Genomic DNA, 22,951 nt, shown 5'->3' with positions numbered 1-22,951 from the left:
AGTGGCTAAAGTTATTTTCATAAGATTCTGGTAACTTTAGGGATACAATGAACTCTGTTAAGTAAAGGTCATGTTGAGGAGGAGAAAGATAATAACCATGACTTAAATAAAATTTAATGATTCAATTTGAATTTTATATGTAAACAACTGAATAAATTTATTTTCTATCTTTTGACAAGAAGAATATACGATCTAAATTTTATTACAAATTATATTGTCAAATGAATTGTTTTACAGATTTTTTAAATTATCTTAAAATCATCAAAATATATCTTTAATGAATCAAGAAAGTTGCATTACACTGATTACAAAATGCTTGCCATAAGACTTTATGGCACTGTAATTATCTGTTTATTCTTCAAAACCTTCCCCTGGAGTTTCCCCAAACATGCTGGCAGGGGAGTACCTATAAAAAAAATACCCCATACTGCCCCGAGGTAGGGCCAATTAAGTTTTCAAAGGAAGAAGCACTGAATACCAGGGAGAATCAAGCATTTATTAAGGAAACTGAGTGCTCTAGCTTATTAAGATTTAGCAAAAGTGATTGTTAGCGAGTCTGTAAACAAGTCAGGATGGCGCCTAGAAAATGTTAGAGTCTGTAAACAGTCAGGATGGCTCCTGGCATTTTGCCAGAGAAATGTTAGAGTCTGTAAACAAGTCTGGATGGCGCCTGGCAAAATGCCAGAGGGAGTGGTTTGTGAAGTAACACCAGCGAGCCATTAAGTGTGGAGATTCCTTATTGGTTGACTGATGTATCTAGTTTATGCTAATTAGATAAGCTGTGTGGAATGTATAAATACTGCTCCTGTCCTGCAATAAACAGCTCCCACTCCTGCTGTATCGATCTAAACAAGTCGTTCGTCACCCCCCGGTTATTCTGCTGCAGCTGGACTGCGGCAAGTGATATTTTTTCCACATATGTCTGCAGCAAAGGATCAGGGTATGAAATTCATATGAGTGTTAAAGGAATTTTTACTCAAAACTGAGGCCAGTTTCTCTAATTTAAGTGTTTTGAGCAACAACTTAAAATACTGTTTTCAGTGCTTGGGAACATTCAAAGCCCTGGTCTGGGCTCAAGCCTGCTGGGAAAAACCTGCACCTAATTGGGTCACTGAGAATCAAGACACTTATTTTTGGTTAGGACACAGAAATAAAGTGATAGGGAAAGAGGGGGCTATTGGAGGATCCTGTGCCATCCTAATTTAAAAAATGTTTTTATTCTCATTGGTTAACACTTTTCCATCACCACAATATTCTGAATGAAAGGAAATCTTTTTCAAGGGAACAAAAATGAGTATCTTATTAAATGCTGATAATTTTATGGGAACAAAACAAATAAATTGAATAGAACTTTCCTTAGTACTTCAAATGATTTGACCTCTGAATAAAAGGCTTTGGGGCCCCTGGGTGAAACTACAGATACCATGTTTATCATAGTCTTACTTTCTTCTTTAGAAAGGTCTAGTCTGACGATAGGTAATAAAGTGAATTTTCTATATATTTAGAAATAGCTTCACCTTATTTAGTGAACCTTTTTATAGTTATCTTTTGTGTGATGTCACCAATTTTGATTATTTTAAAAATACGTAATATTCTTTGCTCACTATTTCAGATTTATACTATAATTTGTGTCACTGCTACTAAAATTAATTCTTTGTAAAAGCTAGTTGATACACTGCTACTAAAAATAATTCTCTGTAGAAGCTAGTTGATACTTGTGTTAGTCAGCTTTTTGTCACTGTAACCAAAATACTTGGAAAGAACAAGTTAGAAGAAGAAATATTTATTTTGGCTCTTGGTTTCAGAGGTTTTAGTCCATGGTTGTCTTACTCAATTGCTTTAGGCCTAAGGTGAGTGTGAACATCATGGTAGAAGGGCATGGTAGAGGAAAGCTGCTCAGATCTTAGCAACTGGAAAGCAAAGAGAGGAGGAAACTCCAGCAATAAGATATATTCCTCAAGGATCCCCAATGACCCCCTTCCTCTGACTGTGTTCCACCTACCAAGAATCCATTTACATTTTCAGTCCATCAAGCATTGTCTACTGGTGAGACTAGAGCCTTCATAATCCCATCATTTCCCAAAAGCCCCACCTCTAGACATTGCTGCATTGGGAGCCAAGTCTTCGACACAGGAGATTTTGAGGGATATTCTAGATATAAATCATATCATTAAAATTCAAAACAATTTCAGTCTTCATCTATGAAAAATATTTCAACTGAGCCTGGGTTAAATTTGTATAAAGATTTATTATGCAACATTTGTAATGAAAAAGCTGTTGAGCCAGACATGGTAGTGCACGCCTGTAATTCCAGCAACTTCAGAGGCTAAGACAGGAAGATTGAGAGTTCAAAGCCAGCCTCAGCAAAAGCGAGGCTTGCTAAGCAACTCAGTGAGATCCTGTCTCTAAATAAAATACAGAATAGGGCTGGGGATGTGGCTCAGTGGTCAAGTGCCCCTGAGTTCAATCTGTGGTACCAAAACAGACAACAAAAAAGAAGCTGTTGACTAGCAAGGCATCCTTGCACAAGCCTCTTAATCATTTTCGTTATTTGTAAAACAAGGAATTATATATGATCTAAGGATCATTCTAGAAGAAGTTATGCCTAGCTTTTTAATATGCATTACATCTTGATATGGTATTGATCAATTGCACTTATAAATATATATTTTTGTGTTTTCTTATACCAACATTTTGAACCATCATGATTCCTTAATAGAAAAACCCATGGCAAATCTGAGTGGAAAATTTCTGTTATAACTTAAAAGGCTAAATTCTTACAGAAAGAAACATCTATTTTTTTATCCCTCAATTCCATTGCAAGTTACAATTCCATTCCAAGGGGTGTGTGTGTGTGTGTGTGTGTGTAATATATATATGTGTGTGTGTGTAAACATATGCTATATATTTCATTTATATGAAATACCAGAACAATCAATACTTGTCCATGATGATAGAAAATCAGTGCTTGAGTGTGATTGGGAGAAGTGGGTAATGTGAGAACTAATTTAAAATGGCCTTAGGGGACCTTTTCAAAGTGATGGAAATTTTTTTACATTTTGTCTGGCTATTACATACATGGTAAGTGCTTTTGTCAAAATTCAGTAAAATGTACACATAAGATATATACATTTCACCTATATTTACGTAGGTGAATATACCAAGTTCAAAAGAAGTCTATTGAGTTATTTTCTTGGCTTGAGTTTTGAATTTCTCATAAAGATATAATGTTAATGAAGATGCTTGATCCAATGACTTCCTTTTTATTCTTTGTTTTTTTTTTTGGTTTATGGAAGATATAATATGAATTTATTATTGATTAATAAACTCCTTCAACACTAAGTGGTTTATAGCAGCAATAAACATTAGTTACCTAATATAGTTTCTCTGGGCCGGGATTATAGGAATGACTTACTTGGATGGTTCTAATTTAGGAGATAAAAGTCATGAAGAGGTTATAGTCAACACATCAGCTGGGTCTGCATTCATCTGAGCTTGACTGGGAATGGGTGGTCCATTCCTAACATGGTTCATTCATAAAATGGTACCAGTTGTTGACATGAGGTTTTGATTCTCCCCTCCATTGAGGGCCTTTCCACAGGTCACCTTACTATTCACTCAGAGTGAGCAATCTAAGAGAGAAAAGAAAGCAAGGGAGAAGCTGCAGTGCCCTTTGTGATCTAGGCACAACTATACTTTCATGTCCTCAGCATTCTATTGGTTGCACATGCCAGACAATAACTCTTATTGCTGTGGGAGGAGACTAATCAAGAATATGAACTTCTGGAGTCTGTACTCATTGGGGTCCATATTGGGAGCTGGCTACCTACCACAGAAGTCTTAGAGATCATAAAAGTACTTAAAAAAAAAAAAAAGTGGCGCATACCTGTAATCCCAGTGGCTTGGGAAGCTGAGACAGGAGGATTTGAGTTAAAGCCAGTCTCAGTAAAGCAAGGTGCTAAGTAACTCAGTGAGACCTTGTCTCTAAATAAGATACAAAATAGGGCTGGGATGTGGCTCAGTGGTTGATTGCCCTTGAGTTCAATCCCTGTTACCCCCCACCAAAAAAGTGAAATGCTAAAACAGCATTAACACTAATTAAAAAATAGCTGAAGTTCTTAAAATTATTCAGCATATATTTAGGGTATTTAGGGCAGAAGAAAGGAAGGAGTTTATACTCCAAAGAGAGGGTAGAGTATTAAGAGAATATTCAGATGTACTAGTGGTGAACTAGGTAGGGTCTTTATGGACATAGCCATGCCAAAATGAAACATAGTGAAAAATGTCCTATATCCTGAAAAATAGACCTTACCATGATTTTGAGCTCCCAGCAGTTCCTGAGGCCTCCTAGCTGTAATGGTAGTGTCTGCAGACTGTTCCTTCTTCTTCCATTTTTTTTTTTTTTTTACTTTTGTAAATGGACAGTGGTGCTGAGGATCAATCGCGAACCCAGTGCCTCACACGTGCAACGCAAGTGCTCTGCCACTGAGCTATAGCCGCAGCTCCCAGAATGTTCCTCCTCATTGCCACATTTCTTTCTCTGCCCAGATATGCCCTTCCTTGACTTAAGTTAAAAGACTGATGCAAAACAAAGAATCTTGGTGACTCAGAAGACAAATATCCATTTCATCTCTTCTACTTTTTCTATTTTTTTTCTTTTTACAGTTTTTAACTTTCACTTGTTAATCAAGATTTCTTTACCAATGAGATTATAGCCATTATCTTTTAAAAAGCTTTAGCTTCCTATGCTTGTCATCCTTTTTAGAGATGATGAATCTCAACTGTTAGCTGAGAGATGTCAGTGGTTTCTACAGTGAATAGAAGGCATCTTTTTTCAATGCCTTTGGGTCTGTCTTCTAGAGGACAAAATGTTATAGATAGAAGCACAATCTTTGAAGTGTTTGTAATTTAAACGAATGTAAATGAGATTAAATGCAAAATTAACATTGTGTTTCATGTCATTTACATTTTATAGTAGGCATTTTCATTTATTTTATCTTTTGTGATACTGGGGGTTGAACCCATGGCCTTGTACATGAAAGGAAGGTATTCTGCCTACTGAGCTATATCCCCAGTCCCATTTTCATTTATTTTAAACAGAATATATCAACCTTTTCAGGTCTTCGTAAGTTTCTTCAGTGAGATGTATTTAAACATTTGTGTATATTCTTTTTTTTTTTTTTTTTTGGTACTGGGGATTGAACTCAGGGGCACTTGACCACTAAGCCACATCCCCAGCCCTATTCTGTATTTTATTTAGAGATAGGGTCTCACTGAGTTGCTTAGTGCCTCGCTTTTTTTTTGCTGAGGCTAGCTTTGAACTCACAATCCTCCTGTTCTACCCTTTGAAGCCGCTGGGATTACAAACCTGTACCATCGCGCCCTGGCCTAAAGTACTATTTATTATTATTATTAATAGTAGTAGTAGTATCAGGGACTAAACTCCGGGAACTCAACCACTGAGCCACATCCTCAACCCTATTTTGTATTTTATTTAGAGACAGGGTCTCACTGAGTTGCTTAGTGCCTCACCTTTGCTGAAGCTGGCTTTGAACTCATGATCCTCCAGAGCTGCAGGAATTACAGGCGTGTAACCTGTTTATGGAAAGTGAGATGTTCTTAAGACTTATAAATTAGTTCTTTATAAATTAGTTTTTTTACTTCCAAAAAATACCTGGCAGCTGTAAGAAAGGCAGATGCACAAGTAAACAGGAAATCTTCTATTTAGATAGGATTGTAATTTGAGATTGATGATTTTTACTCATCTGTTTGTATGTATTGTAAAACTGTAAACTGCCAGTTTTCTGGGATTATTTGTAAATAACTATCATTCAAGGCATGTAGCTTTCTTGATTTATATTTTGAAAAAAAATTAAACTGTTAAAATTGGCATGATAGAGAGTAGGGGAATGAAAACTAAAAACTTGAGACTTGAGTCTTGTTTCAGTTTACTGACTTTTTGTGTGAAAGATTTAATATTAAACCAATATTCTACTATACTATCATAGTAGTTATTTGCATTACTAATAGATTATATCTTAGCTTCAGATTCTACTAGAAACATCAAGCATTCTCCTTCTTTTTAGTTTTAATGGTCATAAAAACAAACTTTGAGAATTCATGTAATCCAAGTTGAAAATAATAAGTTTGTATTATGACCTTGAGGTCTTATTGAGTTAGTTTTTTTATAGAGCAGTGTTATTTGTGCACATGTTTTACTAATCTGGTTTAAAGGAGAAAAGTACTCAACATTTTCTTTAAAGTCTATTCAGGCTCAAATATGTGGAATTTATTTTAGGGGAAAGCTGCTGTCTTTCCAGTGGCTTTTATGTTACCTATACTAGAGTTTTGTCTTGCCAACATTTCTCACTAGTTCAGTTTTCAAAATTATTATTTGGAAACAGAAACATGGAATTAAACTCCTGTACCTTGTATGATACAAGAAAAATAATATTATTTGGAATACTTGTTTGAAGTCATCATTTGTTATCTGAGCATCTACTTAATTGCTATTTTTAAACCAATTCAAGAGACTGAAAAGTAGAGAAATTTAGATCTTATCTGTTCTCTGGAAGACTTTCTAGGGAATATCAAAAGAGATGCACTTTTATTACTCCTATTAAAGCTAGCACGAGGAGATATAAATCTTTTAAGTCTAAGTGTCATGAGGAAAGTATTTCCCTTTTGTATTAGTAGTATGTAGGCAGAGCATGTACTTTTGTTTAATCTATAATAATAATGACAAGTGTAACTCATAGATATTCAGGAGAATTTTGGCACTTGCAGTATAGTTTCTACTTTGTCCTTAAATTTGCAGGTGAAGGAAGGATGTGTAATGTAGGCATGTTTCTGTAATAAAATGTAGTTTGTCACATTTTTAGAATTATAGTTTTGAAAGTTTACCAGAATACCATGAGACTTTGATGGAAAGCAGATTATGTCTGTAGCTGTTTACTAGTTTGATGGAAAATATGATTTGATTTACTCAGATGAATAAGTTTTATTTGCCCCTGTTAAAACATTGATTACTCATTGCATGAGATTCTTCAAGGAATTTGGACACATTCTGGAATGTGTTGGTTCAGAGTTGGAGAATGGACCACAGGTATATATCTGATGGTTTCCACTACCTATTTGTGCTGACTATAGAAAATCCATATTTTAAACTAAAAGCTGATAGAAGTTTATTCATACTTCCCTTCCACTTTGGAGTGCCTAGTTTAAAATGCATTTGACGTTATTATGTAGTCATGTAATTAGGTGTTTATATAACTAATCTGTATTTTTCTTCCTAGTTTTTCCTGTTTTGTTTAAAGATGGAAAATAATATAAGAGGGTACTCTTCACTCAGGCTTGAAATCTTGCATAATGTTTTCCTTTTGAACCCTACACCTTTTTAGTTGTCAAGTACTGTCAACCTTGGTAGTGTTTCTCACATGTTTGTTGGCCTCTTCATTATTTGGTGTAGGTCTTCACTGACCAACAACTTGATTATTACATTCTCTCTGATCTTCCAGATTTTAGTCTTTCCATATTCCAGTTACACCTACTTTATCTGTTATATTAATATTCTTGAGGATCACACAATACTCTGCTCAAAAATATTTGGTGGCTTTCCATTTTATTTTCCCTGAAGAAAGTGCATTTTATAAGGTTAAGGATCTGACTTTAATCTAACTTTCTGTGTAGTGTCTAAACTGTGCAAATAGTTTTTATTGTTGCCAATATATAGTTGAAAACATTGATTGTCAAGAGTATTGAAATATACTATGAAGATGGAGGTTTTTTTTTTTTAAGCACAATGACTAATACTTCAATACATTTTTCTGTCTTCCTTTATTCCCTTCTTCTCAACCAAAGCATATATTATATTTTTCTTCTCTAAATTTATGTTACATTGTATTTCGCTAGCTGTAAGGTATCTTTCTTCCAAGTTATAAGTGTTTGCCTGTGATTCTAGAATTAAGGAAGGGATGGTTTATCTTCCCTAATTAACCATTTTGATACACATACAGTAACTCATTCACTTTTCTGTTTCCTGGCATGTTAGCATACAAATTTAAATATAGTAAATGTATTAGTAAATGAACTAGGTGTGAATTATATTTTTATTTCATTATGCAATTTGAATATTTCCCTATTATAGTTCTTTTAATCATATACCATAATTTAATTTCTAAAACAAATGAATTTTGGTGAAAGTATGATGCAAATGTGATCTTGGTAATTTGGTTTTAATTTTACTGGAGGTTTTTTTAAAAATAAAATGATGATAATTATAGATAATTACAAATTGTTGATTTGTCCGCTGCCCAAGCTCATTCAGGTTGTCGACAGAATTCAGTTCTTTGTAATTCTAAGATTGTGTTCCTATTTCCTTTACTCTCTACTGGGGGGCTGCCTAGGAGCCATCCATATTCTTTATTATATGGCTCTTTTTATCTTCAAAGCCAGGAACAGTGAATCATATCACAGATCTCACTCAGGCATTGAATTTCTCTTTTTACCTTTGTCTCTGATCCTTGAACCAGATTTCAGGGACTCAAGTGGGAAGGTCAGACCCATCCAAATAATCCCCATTCTTAATGTCAATGGTACTATATAAAACATTACTCCATCATGATGATAAAGTTGCTCATATTCATATTCTTGGAATTATACAAGGTGTGTGCATCAGGGAGCAGGGATCTTGGGAGTTGTCTTACAGGCATAGCTACCATAATTTTAGTAAAAATTAGGGGAAATTATTTACGCTTATAAACGAGTAATAATTTGTGTTCTTTTTTGTATAAATAAGTCATTGTGGCTGGAGGAGTGGGAATTGTATATGCTAGAGGTCCCCAACATCACTCTCAGTTGTAGTGATGCATTAGTGTCATTTAGAAGTGTGACTCAGAAGTCGTTATATGCATGGTTACAGTGTACTACTGCAAGAGAATACACAATGGAATCAGCAAAGGATAAAAAAGAAATGCTTATGGAAGAAAGTATGGAGGGAAGCTGGCACAAGCTTCCCAAAGTCCTCTCCCAGGTCTTAGTTCCTGCTGTGACTAATTGTGATTACATGTGCAAAGTGTTGTCTATAATGGAAGTTCACCTGAGTCTAGGTGTCTAGGGGAGTCTTATTGGCAGTTCCTCACATAGGTACAAAGTACCTTTATGCCTAACTGCCATTGCTAATGCTCCAGAGCCTGTAAAAGAAGCAGGTGTTCTATGTAAATCACATTACGCAAACTAGACAAGCTGGTATATAGTATGATTCAAGGCCTCAAAACTGCAAAATATGCTTAGCAGTTAGAACATTCTAGTGGCACAGTTCCTAAGATTTTGCTAACACTAGTCAGGAAAACACACTTCTTGGGAATATACAGTTTGAGGAAAGATTACATTAGTTTTTAGGAGAGGAGTACTGGGAATTGAACTCAGGGGCACTCAACCACTGAGCCACATCCCCAGCCCTATTTTGTATTTTATTTAGAGACAGGGTCTCACTAAGTTCCTTAATGCCTTGCTTTTGCTGTGACTAGCTTTGAATTCTTGATCCTCCTGCCTTAGCCACTGGGATTACAGGTGTTTGCCACAGCCCCCTGCAAATTAGTTTGTTGTTGTTGTTTATTTCATTTTGTGGTGCTAGGTATTGAACCCAGGGCCTTGTACATGCAAGGCAAGCACTCTACCAACTGAGCTATATCTCCAACCCTCAACATTAGTTTTTGGGGAAGTATTAAAGTAGATTTTATAGCTGCTTCCAGCAATTTATTAAATATTTTAAGACTGTATAAATAAATGGCCCCTAGTCTTGTTCAGTTAGGGTTTGGGTAAAGACAAATTTTTTAAAAAGAATTTTTTATTCAACCTTTATATTAATTTTCTATTGCTGCTGTAACATATTGCCACAACTTTAGCAGCGGGAAACAGCACATATTTATTATTACACAGTTCTATATGTCAGAAGTCTATTGGGCTTGAGTGGTTTCTGTGTTTCTAACAAGACTGAAATCCAGGTGTTGATAGGGCTGCATTCCCTCTGGGGACTATACAGAAGAATCCATTGCCAGGCATAGTGGGTTGCTGGTGTAAACTGTTGAAGAACTGATACAGCCATTTCCTTGCTATCTGTTTGCAGGAGCCGTTTGCTTCTAGAAGCAACAGCATTTCCAGTCTTGTGGATAGCAACAGCAGGCAAACCTTCTCATTTTGAATCTCTGAACTCTCCTGCCTCTGCTTCTACCACCCTCTTCAATTCCTGCTTTGCTTTTTTATATTGGATGACATTAGGCCCACCTGAATAATTTAGAATATTGTTGTATTTCAAAACTAGAAGATTAGCAACCTTATTTCACCTGCAGAATCCATTCACAGCAGTACCTGGACTAGTAATGGATTGACTATCTAAGTAACAGGTCTTGGGGTTGATATATTTAGAATTCTACCTCTTTTTCTTTTTTTTCTTTTTGCTGGTGCTGGGGATCCAAACCAGGGAGTTGTGAATGCTAGGTAAGTTCTTTATCACTGAGCTAATCCCCAGCCCCTCTAACATATTCTTTACACAGGTAAGTACTAAAGTCTTCTTTTACTTAAGTCTAAATTTCATAGTATTAATTGTATTTTAATTTGTAAAGACAGATGAAGTGGCAGCTACTTTAATTCTTTCAACAATTAAAAGAATGTTTAACTACTACATTTATTGAGGAAGAAATTTACTGAGTCATTCAAGCTAGTGAGTTGTGGAAAAATTCAAATTTAGTAAGGTTTAAATTCAAACTTTAGTGTGTGTTATTTTCCAGAATAATAACCAGGAATAAACTGTTTTATTAAAATAAAATCCTTAACGTGGAGAGAAAAATACTTAAGTGTTTATATTCAAAAAAGAATGGACAGAGAATATGTGAATATGTTGATATATAATGCTGACTAGACTTGGTATATTCCATTAGAAGTACTTTTTTATGTAGTCTATCTCCTTCATTGAAATTTTTGTGAAGTGTTAGATGCACTCTATTTTACAGAGTAAGAGTAAGAACTATAATGAGGAAGAAAAGGCTGAGTTTTTGAATGGGGAATGTACATACAGAAAGATTATAAACTTATGTGACCAGGAAGGTAGTTTGAATAAGTGCACTGGACTTATTGGTTAAATTGGAAAGCATGTTCCACACTGAAAAGAGGCAGCCAGTACTGAACTTCTGTACTGTCAGGGGAATGTGACTGTATCTTTTATATTTTCAAAACAGTTCAGAATATGAATTCTTATGTAAAAATCTCTATATTTCTAAACACTGTGGAGTAATTGAAGTTTTACAACACTGTGATCCAACAATGCAAAGTAATGAGTCTTATTTATGGGGAGCCAATTTGCAATTATCTGATATAAGAAGGTAATATTTTTTCTATACTTTGATATAAGTGAATAAGTGAATGGAGTCTGTTATGATTTGGATGGGAGGTGTCCCCCAAAAGCTCACATATGAGACAATGCAGGAAGGTTCAGAGGAGAAATAATTGGGTTTTAGCCTTAACCCAAACAGTGATTTAATCCACTGATAGGGATAAGCTGAGTGGTAATTGAAGTGGTAGGGTATTGGAGGAGGTGGGAATTGGGGCGTGGCTTTGGGTATCTGGCCAGTGGAGTCTCTCTCTCTCTTCTGTGATCATCATGTGAGCTGCTTCTTTCCTCCACACTCTTCCATCATGATGTTCTGCCTCCTCTTGAGCCCAGGAGGAATGGAGCAGCCCTTCTATGGACTAAGACCTCTGAAATCATGAGCCCTTAAATAAACTTTTCTTCCTCTTCGGTTGTGCTGGTTGGGTTCTTTAGTCACAGCAGTGAAAAAGTTGACTTAAGCAGAGTCATTGTGGGAAAGAAAAAGGCAATGGGTATTTAACTTTTTAAGAATCATACACTTATTTTAAGTCTCTGGAAAGAGAAAGATAATCTCTGCATTTCATAATTTTACCAGTGAGGTAAGACATTATATACCTTTGAAAAATTATTTTTTAAAAATAGAATAATCTGAGAATGATAGGTATCATCTGTTTGGAAATTATTTTCACTATGAAAACTTTTTTTGGTACATGGGATTGAACCCTGTGTGCCTAACCACTGAATCACTCCAGCCCTTTTTTAATTTTTTATTTTGAGATGGAGTCTGACCAAGTTGCTTAGGGTCTAAGTTGCTGAGACTGGCTTTGAATTTACGATTCTCCTGCTTCAGCCTCCCCAGCTGCTGGGATTATAGGCATGTGCTTGACTCACTATGAAAACTTTCTGTTTTAAGAAAAAAAAATATATAGCCTCAGTGGTCAACTATCAGCACTTTTTCTTTTGCTCTTGGTTTTGCCTTTCTTTAAACCAATTCTTTGAGGGAGATACCATCAGTAAATACTAACTCATGAAGGAAATTTGTGTTTAGGATTTGCACTGACTTTAAGGGAACCCTTTGAATTTTAATTTGTGGTATTGTATATCTCTATATAGATGAGAGAAAGATGGGAGGAGATAGTTATTGATCGGAATAACTTTCTATTGGGAAATCTTTGAAGAGCAGAAATTACTGAGTTTAAAAGTGATAGGTTGTCAATGTAAAAGGACTAAATTTAAACAAGTATTTGGAGTCAGGTTAACAAAACTCAGGGTGTTTTTTGGGTTTTTAAATTTTTTCTCTGTCTTATTAGCTATTTGTCTTTTGCTTTTTAAAAAGTCATTATATTAGATATTACAATATGCATTATTATTTTATCTTAGTTTTCCATGAGTTAATATAATGCTAGTTCACATATAATGTAGGAACCTTTTAAAAGTATACTTCTATTACCCTCCTCTTTTTTTGGTATTATACATTTTACATACAAAATGTCACTTTAACATTATATTATAAATCTCACCATTCATCATTATTTATTTTTGCTTTAAAGAATTTCTTTAAATAGCTTGAGATAGGAAGGAAAATTCTTTTGCATTTAATTATGTATTTACCATTTCCTGAACTCTTTATTTCTTTGATCCAAGTTTCCATCTGGAATCATTTTTCTTCAGCTGGAAAAACTTTCTTTAAATTTTTGTTTTAGTCTGTCATATGCTAACAGATTCTCACAGATATTATCTAAAATTGTCTTTATACCACCCTAATTTATTTTTCTCTTGACTAGCATTTTAACATTAAATATTCACACATAGACAGTTGAAAGTCTTATGCAATATACCTAGATGCTATAATTAATATTTTGATGATAGCTTTTGCTATCATCAATATATATGCTTTATCACATATATATTGAACTATCCATTTATTAAATTACCTTATTATTTTGATGCATTTCAAGGTAATTTACATATATGAGCACTCTTTAAATATTTCAGGATGTATATCATTAATTAAAATTCAATGCTTTTTTTTAATCAAATTTATATTAAGGTACAAAACCTGTTTAAATGTTTGATGAGTTTTGACAAATATATATACCTGTGTAACTCAAATCCATATTATGACCAGATCACCACCACCATCCTAGAAATTTCCTTCATACCCCTTCCTATTGAGCCTCTGCCCCTCTCCATGTACAGCCTCCAGCTACAACCACATATAGATATTTTTCAATTTAGATTTATTTTCTTTACTTCAGCATTTTATGTATTTGGGGAAATGCTGTTTGTATCCTTTTGTGTAAGGCTTGTTTCATTCAACATAATGTTTCTGAGAATTATTCTTAGATTTCATGTATCAGAGTTAATTTTTTATGTTGCACTATATTCCACTTTATGAATATACCAGTTTGTTTAGCAATTTTCTATGGATGAGTTCCTGAGCTGTTTCCAGATTTTTTGATATTATGAGTAAAGTTGCTGTGAGTATACTTGTGACTCTTTCTGTGGCCATGTTTTTATTTTTCTTGGATAAATAGCAGGTGTATAATTCATGTGTTACAGGTGTGTACACACACACACGCGCGCGTACACACACACACGCGCGCGCACACACACACACACACACATATGATTGATATTATTAAAAAAACAGATCTTTTCCCAAACTGTATGCTTTGTATTCCCACCAACAATATATGACTATTCTAGTTCCTTCCTATTCTTTCCAGCATTTGGTGCTTTCAGCCTTTTATTTTAGCCGTATGTAGTAGATGTAAAGTGGTATCTCATTGTAGGTTTAATTTGTATTTCCATGGTGTTTTAAAGATGTTGAACATTTTTAATGACCTTATTCAGTGTTTGCATGATGACACACATAGCTATTTAATTTTTTGTCTCTTTTTAGTGGGTTCTATTATCTTTTTATTGTCATTTTTTATATCTTCATACATATTCTTTTTTTTTACATATTCTTCATTAGACATTATTTGCACACATTTTCTGACAGTCTGGCTTTCCTATTCATTTTTTTTAAGAATGAATCTATGAACAACAGCTATTTGTGATGAAGTCTACAATATTAAATTTTTCTTCTGTGGTTATTGTTTTTATGATTCTGCTTGGAAAGATAATTCCATGTGATATGTTTTTTTCTAGAACCATTAGTTTTCGATTTTATGGTGAATCTATGATCTATCTCAGCTTATTATTTGTATATAGTATTCAGCTTAGGTTTTACCCTTATGGATATCCATTTGTTCCAGCTATATTCAATTTGAAGTCAGGTATCGTTATGCTGCCAGAATCGCTGTTTTGGTTTAGAATTGCTTTGGCTACTTTGAATCTTTTATTCTTCCAAATGAATTTTAGGTCTGATTTTTTTTCCTAGTTCTGTGAGGAATGTAATTGGCATTTTGATGGGGATTGCATTCAATCTGTATATTGTTTTGGATAGTCTGGCCATTTTAATAATATTCTGCCTATCCATGAAAATGGGGAGGTCTTTCCATCTTCTGAGGTTTTTTTCATTTTTTTCTTCAGTATTCTATAGTTTTCATTGTAGATGTCTTTCACCTGCTTGGTTATTTTTTCCTAGGTATTTTATATTTTTTGAAGCTATTATGAATGGAATTGTTTTCCTAATTTCTTTCTGAACAGATTTAATGTTGGTATGTGGGAAAGCTATTGTTTTTTATATGTTGATTTTGTGACCTGATATTTAACCAAATTTATTTAATAGCCTAGCAGTCTTTGGTGGAGTTTTTTGGGATATTCTAGGTATAGGATCATATCATCCACAAACAGTGATAATTTGACTGCTTCCTTTCCTGTGTTATCCATTTTATTTCCTTCTCTTGCCTAATTGCTCTGGCTACAATTTTTATCACTGTATTAAATAGGAGTAGTCAGAATGGACATCCTTGTCTTGTTCCAGATTTTAAAGGAAATACTTTCAGTTTTTACACTTTACTGTGAAATTGGGTTGATTTTTCATTATAGCCTTTATGATGTTGGGGCATCCCTAGAAACTATTACTAGTTTCTTCAATATTTTTATCATGAAGGATTTCTGAATTTTGTCAAAGATCTTCTTTGCGTCTGTTGAGATATAACGGATTTTTGTCCTTAGTTCTATTTATGTGATGTGACATTTATTGATTTGCATATAGACTTTTCAAAAGTATATATATATTTTTAGTTGTAGTTGGACACAATACCTTTATTTTATTTATTTATATTTATGTGGTGCTGAGGCTCGAACTCAGCTCCTCGCATGTGTTAGGCAAATACTGTACTGCTGAGCCACAACCCCAGCCCCAGCCCCTGCATATATACTTTTTTGAAGCTATTGTGAATGAGCTTATTTTCCTGATTTCTTTTTCAGCAGATTTCTTATTGAAATATAGGAAAGCTATTGATTTTTGTATGCTGGTTTTGTAACCTGTTACCTTGCTGAATTTGTTTAATAGATTTCTCAGTCTTTTGGTGGAGCTTTTAGGATCTCCTAAGTATAGGATTATATCATCTGTATTTATTCAAGAGATGCCTTATCTCCTTGGATTACTTTAGTGATTTTATTGAAAATTAAATGGCCATGTAAGTGTAGGTCTGTTCCTAGACTTTCTATTTTTTTCATCCATTTATTTTTCTATCCATATATCAACTCTATAACATCTCTTGATGACCATAGCTTTATAGTAAATCTTGAAGTCAGTAAGTTTCCGATTTTGTCCTGACTTAAGATTATTTTAGCTGCTATTATTTCTATGCTTTTCCACATAAATTTTCTTGCATTTTCACATACATTTTATAAGCTTCTCTGTTTCTAAAAATGTCTGTTGGTGTTCTAATTGGGGATTGCATTGCATTGGTGTACAATTTGGATAGAACTGATATCTTAATATTAACTCCTACTGTAAACTAAGATGTTCTCTTTCTCCAAATTTTTGTCTTTAATTTCTATCAGCAATATATTATATTTTACAGCATACTTCTTTCTTTTCATATGTGAAATTTGTTACTAAGTATTTTAAGTTTTGATATGATTGTAAGTAAAATTGTATTTTAATTTTATTATTCAATTGTTTGCTTCTATATAAAATATCAAGGAATTTTTATATTAGCTTTGTTTCCTGTGATGTTGCTAAATTAAATCCATGTATTAGAGTTATTTTGTAGATTCCTTAGGATTTTCTTTTTTAATATATTTGTTTTTATTATACATGACAATAGAATGTATTCTTTTATATATCTATGGAGTATAACTTCTCATTCTTCTGGTTGTACTTGCTGTAGAATTACATTGGTTGTGTAAACATATGTACATTGGAAAGTAATGTCTGATTCTTTCTGTTTTTTCCCATTCCCGTTCTCCCTCCCTTCCCTTCATTCCCCTTTGTTTAATCCAGAGTACTTGTATTCTTTCCTACTCTGCACCCCCTTTATCATGAGTTAGCATCTGTGTATCAGAGAGAACATTTGGCCTTTGGTTTTTTGGGATTCGTTTATTTTACTTAGCCTGATATTCTCCAGCTCCATCCATTTACTGGCAAATGCCGCAATTTCATTCTAATTTAAGGTTAAATAATATCATTGTGTACATATAGCACATTTTCTTTATCCATTTATCTGTTGAAGGGCACCTAAGTTGATTCCATAGTTTAGCGATTGTGATTTGAGCTGCTGTGAACATTGATGGCTGTCTCATTTTAGTATGCTGATTTTAAATTCTTTGGCTATAAACTGAGAAGTGGGATAATTGGGTCAAATGGTGGATTCTTTCAAAGTTTTCTGAGGAATCTTGATAGTGTTTTTCATGGTGGTTGCACCAATTTGCAGTCCCACCAGCAGTATATTAATGTACCTTTTCCCCATGTCCTCATCAACATTTATTGTTACTTGTATTTTTTTAAAAAATATTTTGTAGTTGTAGATGGACACAATACCTTTATTTATTTATCTTTATGTGGTGTTGAGGATGGAACCCAGGACCTCCCACATGCTAGGCGAGTGCTCTACCACTAAGTCATAACCATAGCTCCTGTTACTTGTATTCTTGATAATTGCCATTCTGACTGGAGTGAGATGGAATCTCATTGTACTTTTAATTTGCATTTCTCTAATTGCTAGAGATGTTGAACATTTTCATCATTGCATAGAAATATGTTTATAACTTCTTCGTTTTTAATCTTTATGCCTTATCTCTAGATAGAACTTCTACAGCACTGAATACAAATATTGATGGTAATCCTTCCTTGGTTTCTCATCTTAGGGAGAATGTTCAGTATTTTACCATTTTTGCATGGTGTTTCATAGATATTCTTTACCAGATTGAGTGAAAAATCTTATATTTCTGGTTGAGAAAATTTTAAATCCCAACTGAATAGTGAATATTTTCATATTTTTTTTGGTGTCTATGAAGAGTATGGTATGAATTTTTTCCTAATTCAGTGTATAAATTGTTTTGACTTTTGAATTCATTAAATTGAGATATAATACACCTATCTTGAAATGACTCTTTTAAACAAGTATAAAATTCAGTGGCTTTTAATATCCTCACAATGTAATTCAAGAATATTTTCATCCTTCCAAGAAAGCATTAGTATTCCATCACCTTTCTCTCTCCCCCAACTTTTGGAAACCACAATTGAGTTTCTTTGTGAATTTACCTACTCTAAACTTTTTGTGTAAATGGAATTATATAATGTGTGGACTTTTATATCCAATTTCTTTCACTTATCCTAATGTTTTCAAGGTTCCTTATACATATACTATGTTCTAGTTACATTGCTATGACTTTTTCTAAGTAATTTTAAGGTCCTGGTTAATGAGTACTTAACAATTTATAGGGTTATCGAATGTCTTCTTAGGTCAGGAGCCATGACCACAACATGGCATAAACAAGGAACTGAGACAGGGTCTCACTGAGTTGCTTAGTGCCTTGCTTTTTGCAGAGCCAAACTTTGAACTCATGATCCTCGTGCATCAGCCTCCGGAGCCACTGGGGTTACAGGCATGTACCACCACACGCAGCTGTTTCTGGCATCTTTAACACCCTAGAAACAAATAAGTAAGCACAACTGGTTTCATTATCTCCAATATCTCTTGGTACACTTAGAGTGAGTTCTTTTGTACAATAGTTGGAGAAGTGAAAATGGCATATACTACAAAGGAACATATTTTGGGTTCATGAATTTATATTCCTTCTTAGTCTTCCCAGCCCCCATTTTAATTATTTTTAAAAAACAAAGATTAAGTTAGAAATAGTCTCTTATTCAAAATTGTTCAAGATTTCAAAAGTGAAGGACTAAACAAAAATGATAATGATGATAAAAACATAATTGCAAATGTGTAATAACCTTTGACTACAGGCAGGTAGAAATACTAAATCATTTAATAGGAAATAGTTGGTTTGAGTGAATTGAACCAATTGGAGATTTAAAATTCAAATATTTATGCTGTATTTATCCATGATTGGTTACTTTGATTATATTCTGTCATATCTTTGCTACATACAGTGTCAGTTATAGATCTAGTAATAAGTTAAATAAACAGTGATTTTAGCTGGGTGTGGTGGTACACATCTTAATTCAGTGACTTGGAAGGCTGAGGCAGGAGGATAACAAGTTCAAGGCCAGCCTCAGCAACTTAGTGAAATGCTGTTTCAAGTTAAAAAAAATAATAAAAATGACTAGGGGTATAGTTCAGTGGTAAAGCAATTCCTAGTACAAAAAAAAAAAATATTAAAAAAAAAAAAAAGTAATTTTAGGAGCTTATACATTTTGTTGGAAAACCAAAAATTGTAAGACCTAAGTGAGCCTAGATATTTTTAGTTGAAAACATTTTGTTATCAGTAACAGCAGAAATTAAATTGATGACTTATTTTCATAAGCTTATCCTTTGGAGAAAAAGGTATAGTGAGGGACCATATCATAGAAGGAAATCAAAATTTATTGAGTATCTACTTTATGCTCTGTCAACGTGTTATATTTAAACCTCATCACATGGCTGTGATGGCTGTTATCTTATTTTGTTCTTTTTTTTTTTTTCTCTTTGTTTTCTCTCTGTGTTTCTGGTGGTACCATGGGCACTCTACACTGAACTATGTCTGTAGCTCCTATTTTATTTTTGAAATAGGGTCTCATTAAATTATCAAGGCTGCCCTGGAACTTGGGATCCTCCAGCCTTAGCTTCCACAGTAGCTTATATTTCAGCTATTTTTATGGCTGACTCTATTACCTCATTCTAAAAATGAGCCAAGAGCCACGCTCTGTGGTGCAAGCCTGTAATCCCAGGAGGCTGAGGCAGGAGGATCGTGAGTTCAAAGCCAGCCTCACCAATGGCAAGGGGGCTAGGCAACTCAGTGAGACCCTGCCTCTAAATAAAATACAAAATAGAGCTGGGTTATGAATTCCCATTTTTACCCCAAATACAGGTTGCAGAATCACAACGGTTACACATCCACATTTTTACATAATGCCATATTAGTAACTGTTCATAACCCACTTGAATCTAATGTATGAAATATGATATGTCAAGAGCTTTGTAATGTTTTGAATAACCAATAAAAAATAAATAATAGAGCTGGGGAGATGTGGCTCAGTGGTTGAGTGCTCTTGGATTTACTCCCTAGAGCCAAGAAAAACAAACAAACAAACAAAAAAAAAACCAAGAGGTCTGGAATTATTCCTCAGTGGTAGAGTGTTTACCTGGCATGTTGAAATCCTGGGTTCAAACCTCAGCACAGAAAAGAAAAGAAGAGAAGAAGAAAATTTAGAAGCTAGATTACAACTAGAAAAAGATAGCCCTGAATTTAAACCTATTCTGTTCAAATCTAAAGTCATTTTCTTTGTTTTATACCACACACTGTTTTGTGTATCTGAAAGTGAAGCAGAGTCAGTTGTAGTCAACCTATAGGATAGTGGTTTGCAGAGTGTAGTTCATTATTATCACCTGGGAACTTTTTAGAAATACAAATTTTTTTTTAAACTCATCCTAGACCTACTGTATCAAGAAGTGGAACCAGATATATGTATTTTGACAAGCCTTTAAGGTGATTATTTACCATTGCTTAGTTAAATATTCTTAAATTCTTGAAGTGTTAAAGAACCCATAAATCAATGTGCTCTTTGTAAAACCATATGAAGTACTGATTTACATAACTTAAGAATAGTTTTAAAATAGTTGAGCTAACTTAGACTCTTTATAGGTTCTGGGATAAGTAAATGATAGAAAGCATTGCATAATTTAAAAAATACAAGTGGAACCTAAAATTGAGAACCTGTATCCATTAATATTGTAATTTTATGTGAATTGATAAGAGATAACTGTCCTTCAGGTTTATGTGAATTGATAAGAGATAATTATCCTTTTAAACAGTATTCTTGCATCAAATTGTCCTTTTAAACAGTATTCTCAAGTCACTGTGGAGTTATGAGTAAAAGAGCGTCTTATTCTTTTAAGACGCTTGCTAGAATGGGTATGATCTTCCTTGCCTCACAGCATTGAGGCATGAAAATCTAGTTCATGGATAGAACTAGAAATCTTTTAAGCTGAGCTGACTTAGGAAAAAGGCACTGTTTATGTAGAGAATTCACTTGACTTCTACCTTAGATTTGAGGTGAAGCTCTGGTTATTAAAGTGGTGTTTTGCCTTGTTCTGTCTTTCTAAGCATGTATCATAAGAAGCTTACTGAGTCAAGTAGAAGTAGCTATTAACAAGATTTGGGTATTTTTTTATTCTTTGATCAAAGTATGATCACTGTATCACCTCAACTCCTGATAAATACAATGTACAATGCAAATATAGTATTTTCATCAATCATACTAGTCATAATTTCCTTCAGACACACTAATCCCTATTTAACTGAACATTTCAGTTTGGCCCACTTTTGGTTGCACTGTCCTGGCTTGCAGATATAGTAATAGATACTGCATACAATTCAGGCCCTTTACTGTTCTTTTTTGTTCAGATAGGCAAGGTGATAAAATGTCTAAAACTCTAAAATACTGGTCTTCAAATATGAATTTGTCTCAAATTGATATCTATACAATACTAGCAAATTCTTTTTTTGTCACACAGCAAAATATATGGAGGTGGTCCCATAAGCTTGTATCACCTACTAACATTGCAGAGACCTTACTTTGTATAAATGTACTCTGTGATGTTAACATAATGATGAACTCAACTAATGAAACATTTATAAGAATGGATCCCCTTTGGTTTTTTTGTTTGTTTCTTTGTTTGTTTTTTTCTTTCAGAGGAGTGTACCAGGGATTGAATTTAGGGGCACCCAACCACTGAGCCACATCTCCAGCCCTATTTTATATTTTATTTAGAGACAGGATCTCACTAAGTTGCTTAGGGCCTTGCTTTTGCTGAGATTGGCTTTGAACTGGCTTTGAGAACTTCCAGCCTTAGCCTCTGGAGTTGCTGGGATTACAGGTGCATCACCGCACCTACCTATCCCTTTATTAAGCAATGTCGAATTATAATTTTAGTTAACAACATCAAAAAGCTTTTGAATAAGTTAGGATACAGATTTGACTAAAGGTATATAATAATCTGTTCTTTAACATTAGAGACATATTTCAGTCTTAAAACATGTCGATGCTCTGACATGTGGGAAGTTGGACTTACTACCCTGTCATTATTAGTGACCATAATGAGAGAAGAAATTTTGGTGTGTCTGATCCAGGACAATAAAATTGCATGGGAAAAGAAAATATTTATAGGACATAAGTACTCTGCTAATTTGGGGATACTTCAAACTACTTGTCAAATGATGATTAATTCTCACAAAGAAATTAGAAAATTATCTTGATTTTATTATGTCAGAAGAATAGGTGATGAGCCCATTTTTTAATTTTTATTAATTTATAGAGTATATACATATAATGTAACAAAATATTATTGATAGTTTTTTAAAGACCTTGGGTTGTTTTAGTGGGGAGGGTTGGAATTTTTATTTTGCTTTGCTTTTTAGATGATCAGGATTCTGTACAGGATCAATAGCTCATTAATCTTCATTTAACTCCTGTTTGGTGTTATATTTCTCACTTTATAAATTTGCAAACGGAGGCAGGGTGAGTTGGAGCATTCTTTGAGCATAGCAAATCAATGACAGATCCTCCTGTCATTAAGTTTGAACCTCAAACCACTAGACTATGTTTTCCACATGTGTTTTGATCTTATCAAATTAATTTTCTGCAGAGAAGAAAAGTTATCTAGTATTCAAATTGGAATGCTGATTTCTCAGTTTATTGCTTCCCACTGAGAATTAGTTACATTCCAGAATCAACAATGCTCAACTTCGATTATTTCAGAGTAAAAGCTGAGTTGTGAAATGTGCCCAGTCTCATAGTTTAGAGACTGATGGATTATTATTTGTACTTGCTACAAAGTAATCTTTAGGTAGTAGTAATCAATACAACTCTTAAATTTGCTTTAGATGAATGTCCTTTGAAACTAAAACATTTGTGCCTCATAGTGAAATGAATTGTTTTCTTTTTTCAATTGTGAAAACTGTTATTCTCTTTCCTTTAAAAATGTGCTTTTTAAAATACTGTGATAATTTTAACAAAATATT

The 22,951-nt window shown here is 33.9% G+C and overlaps 1 protein-coding gene across 7 annotated transcripts in view; it reads left to right on the top strand.

Annotated features, from left to right (window-relative positions):
• The window catches only part of Tbck (TBC1 domain containing kinase), a 242,881-nt gene that overhangs the window by 16,892 nt on the left and 203,038 nt on the right, over nucleotides 1-22,951 (top strand). The gene's annotated exons all lie outside the window — the stretch shown is intronic.

The sequence above is a fragment of the Marmota marmota genome, unplaced genomic scaffold (assembly GCF_001458135.2).
Source record: "Marmota marmota marmota unplaced genomic scaffold, marMar, whole genome shotgun sequence".
Lineage (NCBI taxonomy): Eukaryota > Metazoa > Chordata > Mammalia > Rodentia > Sciuridae > Marmota > Marmota marmota.
Note: the sequence above shows the minus strand (reverse complement) of the source record. Positions and strands in the feature narration are given on the sequence as shown.